The sequence below is a fragment of the Anolis carolinensis genome, chromosome 1, assembly GCF_035594765.1.
Source record: "Anolis carolinensis isolate JA03-04 chromosome 1, rAnoCar3.1.pri, whole genome shotgun sequence".
Lineage (NCBI taxonomy): Eukaryota > Metazoa > Chordata > Lepidosauria > Squamata > Dactyloidae > Anolis > Anolis carolinensis.
In genome coordinates this window covers 240,988,560-240,999,936 of record NC_085841.1, presented here as the reverse complement: position 1 = coordinate 240,999,936, position 11,377 = coordinate 240,988,560, and the positions used below count along the sequence as shown (strand labels likewise).

At 42.8% G+C, this 11,377-nt stretch overlaps 1 non-coding gene across 1 annotated transcript; it reads left to right on the top strand.

Moving 5' to 3' along the window:
• The first annotated feature begins 6,033 nt into the window (after positions 1–6,033).
• mir375 (microRNA mir-375) lies at positions 6,034–6,133 on the top strand. The gene has a single exon (NR_129967.1). It is a non-coding gene; the product is annotated as a microRNA mir-375 (primary transcript).
• The last annotated feature ends 5,244 nt before the right edge of the window (positions 6,134–11,377 follow it).

The following is an 11,377-nucleotide window of genomic DNA, read 5'->3' as shown; positions in this document are numbered from 1 at the left end:
AAAAGCAAATTAAAATAATAAAAGACTGGGCAAAGTGCATGGAGTGCATGGTTAGGAATCTGAGGATATCGATAATAAAGTGCTGTATTATAACTAAGAAAAGATGAATTCGAAGGTGAACAAAGACGAATTGATGCCAACTATAGACAGGAAGACTCAATCTTATTCACAGTTTTCCCAACAAGAACACAATACAATGTATTTTTTACTTTTCTTTCGTTGTGTTTTTTTTTTTATGTCAGAGGCGACTTGAGAACATACTGCAAGTCACTTCTGATGTGAGATAATTGGCAGTCTACAGAGATGTTGCCCAGAGGATGCCTAGATGTGTTATCATCCTGCTGGGAAGCTTCTCTCGTGTCTCCGAAAGCTAGAGCTGACAGACGGGAACTCACCCTGTCATGCGGATTTGAACCGGCAGCCTTCAGGTCAGCAACCCAACCTTCAGGTCAGCAGTCCAGCTGGCACAAAGGTTTAACCCACTGCGCCACCGCGGCTCCATTTTGTTGCGTGAAAATGTTCTGAAATGTTTATATCACTGTCATATACTAGATACATGAATAATTTCATACTTTTTCACACCATTTTTAAAGATTAAAAAAAAACTCCTCAGTTTAAATGCAAATCTTACAAAGGTTCCTCATCCTACTACACAAAAAATTGCACGCATAAACCAAAGCAGGAGGAGTGAAACGGATGTGATCCCAAGATACAATCAGAAAGTGAAAGATAGCGACATTGGCATATTGCAGTTTCTTTACCCTCAGCTTCTCATCTGTCAAAAGAGAACAAAGCGATGGCTTTGTCATATAATCATGGCATCAACTAAGATTGTAAAGTATGATACACATTCTAAGTGCTACAAAAATAACAAAACACAGTGCAAGATTCCCATTGTTTTTCTATGACTGCTGTGTCAGGTCAACCTGAAACAAAGAACAACATCCAGCCACAAGGTAACTGCCCGTAATTTTGCTTAAGTTTTTGTGACCTTGCACACGCAAATGTACACACGCATGTGTGCGCAGCCACAGCCACCCACAACTACTGTACTTTCCCTCTAGCTAAACCTACTGGCACCTTAGATAGCACTTTCATCCTTTATATTCTTCAGCTGTCACAAGTTACGATTATCACAAAACTGCAAAATAGATAATCAGTTAGGAATGCTAAATGCAGACATAGAAATTTCTGTTTCATTTCTGACATGTCACAGTGCATCAATCCAATCCAATGCAACCATGCCATGGTTTTTCAAAAGGCCTTGTTTGCATAGTAGAAAGATAGAAGTAGAAACTGCCCAAATATAGCTATCTCTAGAGCAGGGATGGTCAGCTGCTGCCCTTCCGATATTGTTGGACTGCAACACCCAAGACTACTCACAATGATTGCAATGACCAGGCTTGCTGGGAATTAACGCTACCCACACCTTGCTTTAAAGCCACTAGCTCCACATCCATGTGGCTATAATGTGGACCAACCGGGAGGTGGCAGCTGAACAGGACAACATCATCAATATATATTGTAGGAGGAAATGTTGTGGCAATCATTTTTGGCAGCAACAGTTTTTGGTTAATATCTACTTATCTTAAGAGAGGCCTCAGATAATATAGGTTTTCAGTGACAAGCTCAAAACTCATTCACACTCATTCCTTGGAACCCTCCGTTTTCTTTTTCAGCAAAATCCCAGCTTGCCGGAGTACAAAATATTCAAAACACGTATGTACAGAGACATGAGATTTAACTGTTTCAGTTTGCCATACAAATGAGCGTTTTAATACTGTACAATACTGTTATAGTACAACAATGTTGATAGAGTGGTATCATTGTACTACCAAACCTCTTTATCCACAGATTCTGTATCCATAGATTCAACCATTTGTGGCTTGAAATTATCTCCCCCCTCTCCAAAATAATAATAATAATCCAAAAGCAAATCTTGTTTTGACCATTTTATGTACAGGACACTGTTTTAGTATGTCATTGTGTATAGACTTGAACATCCACTGTGAAGTCTTGGCTCTGCCTTTTCCTCTCCTTTGCTTTAGTTCCGCCTGTGTAGGTTTCCCCAGTAGTGTAGATGCCTCCATTTGTATTAGTTTTTGGGTGGAGCATAAAATCCCGCTAAAGGCCAGCCTTAATTGATCTATTCCATTTGCCTGCACAGAGCTCTCTTGTTAGACTCATCTTTTTTCTGCAGCAGAGCTACAGTGTTTAGAAGCCTGGACATTGTCTGGAAATCCTAGCAATCCAAAACAGGCATCCTTAGCACTAAACTCTGCATTTAGCAGTATTCATATACCATCAGTCCCAGAGGCAACAGAAGCTTGTGGTCAGTCCAAGTTTCACAAAGTAGAAGACTAAGACAGTTTATAAGCACCAGTTTATAATCCATCACTTTACATCAGAAGCAAAAGACTTTCAAGGATTCTAGAGAGATGACTGCAACCAGCAAAATCTCCTTTTGTAGTGTACTAGCTGTGCCCAGCCACGCGTTGCTGTGGCGAAGTATGGTGGTATGGGAAATAAAGTATTGAGGAATTGGTGGTAGTTAAGGTAAAGGGTCCCCTGGGCTGAGTGGGTTGCTAGGAGACCAAGTGAGTGAAGCTTAGCCTTCTAACTGGCAGCAATTGGATAAAAACAATTATTGCTCTTCCTCTAATTAGGACTTTATTTTTCTTTTCTTTTTGTTGTATCAACCTAGAGGCATGGATGCGGGGTTGTGCTGTCAATTTTCGAGGTTGTGGGGTGTTTACTTTTGTTGTTTTGTCCGCTGCCGTGATGCCATCACTCTTTTATATATATAGATTGTTTTAAGCTATTTTACAATAGTTCCGGGTGGAGTTAGCCCTTTGTTCTTCCTGTTTTCAGTAAACTCGTTTTAGTTAACTTTCTTCTTGCCTAAAGAGCCTCTGTATGTTAAGAGTCTTGATCTTAACAGAAGGTATGCAGATAGCTCCCGAGTAAAGCCAGACACTATAGTTTTTTCAAAGGCTCGGGCACGCCATCACATCCACAGATTTTGGTATCCACAGGAGATCCTGGAACCACTTAGGAACCATTGCATTCACTTAGGAAAGTGTGTAAAGAATTGCAGGTTTAACTTACGAGCACAAAAACCTGTGCCTAGTAATTGGTGAACACAATAGAAATTTCATTTTTGCTGTCACTATATAGGGTCAGTCGGAGGTACAGTCATAACTCCTAGCATCCCTAAAGACTAACTATGCTCATTATTGGGAACTGCAGTCCAAAACAGTCAGGCAGTTACACAATCAACTCTCTTTTTATACTGCTAACTTTGATGATAGATGTGTTAGTGGCCTTGCTGATTCATGAAGCAAGAAGCAAATGACAGGCAACAAAGCAGCAGCGTATATATGCCATCTATTGCCACATTACCAGAACCAAAGCCAGACAGATTCTGAGAGAAGGCTATTATGTAAAATATGACTGACAGTGGATACACGGCAGTGGTTCTCAACCTGTAGGTCCCCCAGGTGTTTTGGCCTACAACTCCCAGAAATCCCAGCCAGTTTACCAGCTGTTAGGATTTCTGGGAGTTGAAGGCCAAAACATCTGGGGACTCACAGGCTGAGCACCACTGCGCTAAGAGTTTATGTATTACCTGCAATTTGGGTTCATTGTATTGAATTTAATTGTTAGGGCAGACATGCAGATTGGTAGAAGTGAATTTCTTCACACTTTCTTTCACCCATTTTTGTAAATTTCTACACAAAAAGAGAAAGATGCTGAATGAGGTGAGATGGTAGGACTGATGACCTGAAGGTTGGGTTGCTGACCTGAAAGTTGTCGGTTCGAATCTAACCCGGGGAGAGCGCAGATGAGCTCCCTCTATCAGCTCCAGCTCCCCATGCGGGGACATGAGAGAAGCCTCCCACAAAGATGGTAAAAACATCAAAACATCTGGGCATCCCCTGGGCAACATCCTTGCAGACGGCCAATTCTCTCACACCAGAAATGACTTGCAGTTTCTCAAGTCGCTCCTGACACACACGCACATAAAAAGGTAAGCATGGGCTTTGCCCAAATTGGATGGTCGAGCTTCCCACGAGCAGAGTTCTTTCATCCAGAGAAAGAACTCTGGATCCAACCCAATGGACCTTAAGGAAACACCTCTTTTTCATAGCCTCAGTGTCCCATCTGTAAAATGGGAAGAGAATGCCGCCATGTTCTTCAAAGGTGGAAGGAGATGAACACTGTAACACATTAAACAGATTTGGTGAATGATTAATGTGAGTGCTGGATCAGTCCCAAGAAGATAGATAGAGTCACTTCCCCCAAGCTCCTGTAGTACGTCATGCACAGTTCTCTTGCTAATGTCTCTCCAAATGGCAAGCCTGTGTTTGTACTATGGTGTTACCTGGCTGAGTCACATTCAGTTTGTGACTTTCTCTCCCAGTGCCCTTCCTACTGGTGTGGAGAAGAGGGAAATATCCCAAGTTGCCATTCTCTCCTTCAGCTTGTCAACTTTTCCCTGGCACAAGCAGACAACCAGTGAGGTAGTTTTGCAGTGCCCGTAGCTATCGGCATGGCAAAGGGATTGGCACACTCTCCCTTCCGGCCTTCTCCTCTCCCAAACCTAAACAGGCAAACCTGTTTCTCCTTGGCACCTTCTTGAAACAGGATGTGGCTGTTTTATGCCTCTCTCCTCCCTCGGCCATGCCCATGCCCTCCTCCTGGCCTCTCCCCCATGCCCAGCACAGCACCCCACACCTGCCCTGTCTTTCCTTCCCTCTCCACTCTGCCAGCCCTGGGGCAGCCAAGTGAGAGAGGCAGGTGGGTGGAAAGCGACAGCTGGTGTTGTTCCAGGGAAGGTTTAATGAGCATCTCCTTCCTTCCCTCCCCCTTCGGCTCTGTGGAGTGAGTTGCCCAGGCTGCTGGCTCTAATCAACCCCATTAGCAAAGGCTCTGGTGCTAATCTGGGGGGCTCCCAATGTCCCCCCTTCCTCCCCTTTCCGCGTGCCCGGCTTGCCTTCCTACCCTGCTGTGTCAATATTTGCCCTGAGTAAATGCAGAGCCCATGACAGGTGTGCAGGGGAGACAGCACTCTTGGTGACAACCCAGCCCTCCGGCTCGTCGTCGATCGTCCCTGCAGCCCCCAACGCCCTGGCCCCCCTCGCCGCCTGCCAAGCCAGAGCTATTTTTATCAGGCCTATAAAAGCCACCGCAGGGCCAGCATCACCCTCATTTTCCACTCGCTCGGCTGGGAAGGTGAGCCGCTCACCTGGAGCTGCCAACGTGTCACAGGAGCCAGGTGAGGCATTCCCAGGTATGGGCTGTGTGGCGCTGGAGTGGGAAAAGACTATCAGCAGGAGTTCAGAGAAAGCTGCCCAGATGGAGGGGCTTATGGAAGGCTCAACACCCTAAAGATGTAAAGCTTCTGGTGTGACCTAGGGCATAAATTAAAAGTGGCTGGGGGAGAGGAGGAGACGGAAATGGGGACCTCTTTGGTTTGACAGACCAACTCTGCAGCTTGGGGCCTCTAATGGGTTTTGTCTACAAGAAGGAATCTAAGCAGCTGCAACTTCTCCATCAGCATAAGATTGGCAAAAATTATCCCCTCTGAAATTGCCCTAATGTTTAGAAATGTGGCAGCATGCGAAAATTATCCAGTGAGATTAATGATTCTGGGGGAAACTGGACCAGAGGTTCCAAATAGCACTCTACCCTACTTTGCACTTTCCTAAGAGTGTTCTCTCATCTCTTTCCCAAGAATCAACTATAAGGAATCTGCTTCCTATACCAAATCTGAGCCAAGCCTTTCCATTCTTTTATTGACTATATATTTCAAAAATGTTGTCCCTCTTTCTCTCTTCCCACACTTTGCATTTTATGATTCCTTTCTACTGCTTCCTTTCTCTTTATGCTGTTTTTCCTTCACAGGTGTCCAGGAATCATGCTCCAAGTGATGCTCTGAAGCCCCATATGGCCCCATGGGCACACTCAAGTGGGAGAAGGACCTGGTGGGAGTGGGCTCCCTCACACACAGCCCTGGTGGAGGGCCTGCCCCTGGGCTACTGCTGTGCTTGCCTCGCGTCGAGCCCCACGCACAAGACCTGACGTGAATGTTTTGTTCGTTCGGCTCGCGTTAGGCAGGTCCAGCCTATCTGCGAAGGCATGGTGTGCCTGGATTGGGCAACATGTGTGTGGCACTCACATGTCATGACAAACGGGGACACGCATGTGACATTCACACCTGTCTGCACTGTGCACATGCTTATGTGCATGACCACAGCACTGCACATCAATGCTACCTTTATTTATGTAAGATGAAGGCTCCACACTCAGGAAAAAGGCTTTATACTCAAGTGTGGCACAATGGGATTTTCAGGCTAGTTTTCAGGAACCCTTGGCTTGGGCAACATAGCAGTCATGCTTAGGAGAAAGATCTTTTTTAAAAAGGCTTTCAGGAATCACAGCTTACAAAAATATCTGTGATACTGCTGGCAATCTTGTCAAACAACTTAATTTTGTGATTATGTCTTTGAATACTCACAAATTGCTACTGGGTTTACTGACACCAAAATGAAACCATGGCAAAGATCTCTGCCATTCCATGGCAGAGATAGGATTTTAGTCTGGTTTTGAAGAATGCTTTCATTCATCCTTTCTTCCCTTTTGGTTCCCTTAGTCACTCTTGTCTCTGGTTCTACACCTTTTGGGTTTCTGGTTGCCTACTTCAAATGCTGGATGTATGACAAAGAAATCTTTAATACCACCTATACTCTGTGTTTTTCGGACATTTGGTAAAAAAAACCAGAAAGGGCATATCCATATGGTAATATGGGATGAGCACAGAATAAAGACACATTTTCCATCTACTCTCCTCAGATGGATTCCCTGCTGCAAGATTCAAATGAGAGAAAGAGCATTTGTGGAGTTCATGAGCACCATCAGTGCTTTCTATATGGATACAAGATCAGATGAACATTTATTCAGCTTCGTTTCTAGCATAAAGGGTGTGTCTTGTGAAAAATCTGGATAAAAGAAAATAAAATGTCCTGCTTCCCATCCCCATGTACCGATGATCCTATGAAGGTATCAGACAATCTAATAACCAGGGTAACACAGTTCTGGAAAGATCAGGACTAATGTTAGGCTCAATCTACACTGCCATACAATTCAGTTTCTGAATCCAAATTATCTGTTTAGAACTGGATTATATGAGTCTATACTGCCATATAATCCAGTTTAAAGCAAATAATCTGGATTCAGAAACTGGGTTATACGGCAGTGTAGATGGGGCCCTAAGTCTCCAGTGATATTATTTTTATCCATTGGTTCCCAGCTGCCGCATCTCAGGTAGAACCTAGGCAAGAGATTTGCATCTGGAAGGGGATGACCAGCAGAGCCAGGTCCAGTTTTGACTATGTTAATTCCCTGGCTCCAAGCTATCTGTTCTAGTCAGGGCACAGCAACAGAATTAATTTGCCTATCTCCACAGGCAACAAAGTACAATGAAAAAGCATGTGAATTTCACTCTATGGTGTGTTCTGCATAGGAAAAGTGCTGCTGTGGCTATATAAAAAGAAAAAAGAGGAAAACTGTAAAAATGATAGAGTGATTTCTATCAGATACAACTGCACATCCAAGTAAATTTAGCACTTTGGATGGATCATAATCAACATGTGGGTTCCTGGGTCCCTAACCTTCAAGCTGGTAGAAGAGTATCAATTTGGTTTTAAGGTCCGAAATCAACCACTCTGTACAAATGGTGTCAAAAAAAGTCTCAGTCATAAGTTTGTCTTGCCACTTACTATAAATCAGAAACAACTTCAAGTTTCATATTTATTTATTTACTTCATTCATTTATACACCCCGCCTTTCTCATCCCGCAGGGGACTCAAGGCAGCTTACAAACTCAGGCAAAAATTCAATGCCACATATAAACATAACAATAAAAACATACCCCATCAAGTATAAAACAATTAAACACATGAGCAAATAAAATACATAGCACAATAAAAACAGATTAAAAACATACAAAGTGCAGAGTATTCATTCCATACTTACTTATTAATCCATAGTCCTTATTCGGAGCCCCCAGTGCAGCAGGTTCAACTGCTGAGCTGCTGAACTTGCTGACCGAAAGGTTGGTGGTTTCAATCTGGAGTGAGCTCCCACTATTAGTCCCAGCTTCTGCCAACCTAGCAGTTCAAAAACATACAAATGTGAGTAGATCAATAGGTACCACTCCAGTGGGAAGGTAACAGCGTTTCATGCAGTCATGCTGTCCACATGACCTAGGAGGTGTCTATGGATAACACCAGCTCTTCAGCTTAGAAATGGAGATGAGCAACAATCCCTAGAGTCGACATGGCTAGACTTAATGTCAGGGGAAACATTTCCCTTTATCTAGTCCTTATTCAGACTGTTGAAGTCAAAATCCATCCAAAATCCACCTGGGTACAGAGCCAGGTTTTAGCTTTTTTCTGAAGACCAGAAGGGATAGGGTCTTAGCAATAACATCAAAATCATATTATGAGTCCCAACTACAGTAGAACCAATGCATTAATAGCATAAAGGCTTCTGGAAATTTCAGTCATTCAATGGTTTCATTGCTATCTGGATTGGAAATTTCATTTGGGCCAATGAAAATTATTTCTAGTGCCAAATTATTTCTAAGTAGCCAGATGCTGTTTTGCCTGACATAAAATGTGCAGGTCAAGTTGTCCATGAATTGTGTGTTTTCTAGATGCTCTCCTTTAACTCTAATTGCTGTGAATAAATGAAGTATTTCTGTTTTGTAAAGTTTCATGCACATTTCAACTGGTCGGCAAATGACAATTAAATGTCACATCAGACATTATAGTTAATGTCAAGTTAATTAATTTACAGTGAAAGTCATCTCCCATCAAATAAAGTGCCCGCAGGACAAATAATAGTTTAGAAATCAACCAGATGGTTTATGTTAGTGTACTGACATGTTTAAATTGACAAAAGACTTGTTTCTGCTCCCAAAGTGCACAATTGTTTTAAAAAGTTTCATTTACTCCAATAAACACATATACACACAGATACAGTTGAACCGATAACATATACATATAGAGTGACTGCACATATTGGAACTTCTCAATGAAGTCCCCAAACCTTTTCTAGCAAGACCCCTCTGATGTTAAAACTCTTATAGAAATTCAGTGTTTTCCAGTATGTTTTTTGGGGGGGGGGAGGGGGGGACTCTTGTACAGACCTTACTGAGAAGCATACTTCTGAATTGTTTAAATCTATTCACATGAACAACAGAAAGCTCTAAACAACATTACACCAGAATGTGCTTTGCCCTAGAATGTCACCTAAGGTGTTTGTCCTTTCAGCTGTACCTGTGCATTTAAGTTTGCACTGTCTGCAGATACGAGCAAGTGATAATGCTTATCTTATGTAGTGTATTGGGAAGTCTTCACTTGCAGATGCTTATCATAACAGTCTCCACAGCAGTGCCAGCAGGGCAAAAGTTCAAAATGCAGGTAGCTGTTAGTTTATTTTTTAAATTCCATACTAAACAACTGCTTCTGGCTATTTTTAGCTCCACCAGAGGCAAGCATTTACATTCAAACAACAGGAAACTGCATAAAATATACAGTTCACAACCAATATATTTTCATGTGAACATACGTCTCCAACTACTTTTCCAGCTAGAGCTAACCTCTCATATAACATAGAGGCCTGAGACGGGTAATAGGTGAATGTGTCTGCTCCTCCAAAAATCGCTTCACTGCACCAGATGGATGGCCATCTATCGGGGGGGGGGGGGGGTGTGCTCTGAATGCGATTTTCCTGCTTCTTGGCAGGGGGTTGGACTGGATGGCCAACAAGGTCTCTTCTATGATTTGTAAGCTGTGAAAGTCTCTTGCTGTTTTCTGCATTAAGCTGCAGTTAAATGCACAGAAAGTCATGCGATCCCCACCCCTTTGTAACTGGACAACCCCAACCTAAACCTCACGTTGCCCCTCACCAAACTTCCATTTGTGGATTCAACATGTATTGAAGCCAATAATGTATTACAAAATCAACTTTAATGTGCATCCACTTAAGCCCACAGGGTATTTATTCACCCTATATGGTATCCATTAACATTTGAATATGTAGGGTTGCCAGGTTCTTGTCTAGAGAGAGTGCTTTTATTACTGAAGACACAAAGAGATGATACAGCTGTTGCATCTCCCACTTTCTTCTTTCACACATCCCTTTGCCTATTTTGCCTTCCTGACAACCAGTGTATGAGTGTTGAAGTAGGACTCTGGGAAGCCAAATTTCCCCTCAGCCACAGAAATTCACTGGGTGATGGTGAAGTCACACTTGCTCACCCTGTCAGTAAGATGGTGGCAAACATTTTCTGAATAAATCTTGCCTAGAAAACTGCATCACAGGGTAACTCTAAGTCAGAATTGCCTTAAAGGCACATAACAATCTGCTTTCCCTTGCTGGCTGTGTATTGGATGGCAGGAACCACAGCTTTGGAACAAAAGGTTGGAAGATACCAGAGATGCTGCATACACACTTAACAGTCTAGGTATGTGCTTCTCAAAATGTTGGTCTCAAAGGCTGTGAGCCATTGCTTGCCAGTTTGTCAAAAGTTCCCGGGAAAGAAAAAAAAAAGTTACAGCCAATAGAGCAGTGGTTCTCAACCTGTGAGTCCCCAGATTTTTGGCCTACAACTCCCAGAAACCCCAGCCACTTTACCAGCTGTTAGGATTTCTGGGAGTTGAAGGCCCAAACATCTGGGGACCCACAGGTTGAGAACCACTGCAATAGACAGATTACAAAATATATGTATAGGCTCACTGGGGGTGGGAAAGAATTGACAATTCCCCACATCAACAGCCTTAGAAGCACTCATCTCAATTATTTGATATTGAGGACTAGGAGATTTTTGATCCCAATGTGCCACGACCATTGGTAATTTATGCCATTGGTTCCACCATTAGCTTTCTTTCTTGGAATCTTGCTGTAAACTGGCAACCAAGAGCTCCCAAATTGGCACCAATCCACAGGACACTAAACGTAGTAGCACTAAAAGTAGCACTGATGTAGATGATATGCACAGGCAAAGACTTATGAACCTTTCCAGAAAGACAGACATAAGCTGAAAGAATCTACATATTCAAGTGACACGTGACATGAGGAAAATTACCACAAATTACAGCTTGAGCACCATGGCCACATTTTAAATAGGGTAGCCAAACTACTATTTACACCTATGCATCAATATGAGTGTATGATTTCTGTTTTGAATTCCTGGGCTAGCAAATCACCATGTTAAGAAAATAAGAAGACCTCATGCTTTTCAATATTTTTTCAATAAAAGCTGGGAAAGATACAGTTGAGCAACTTTGGTGTGTGGTCAAGCAACAAG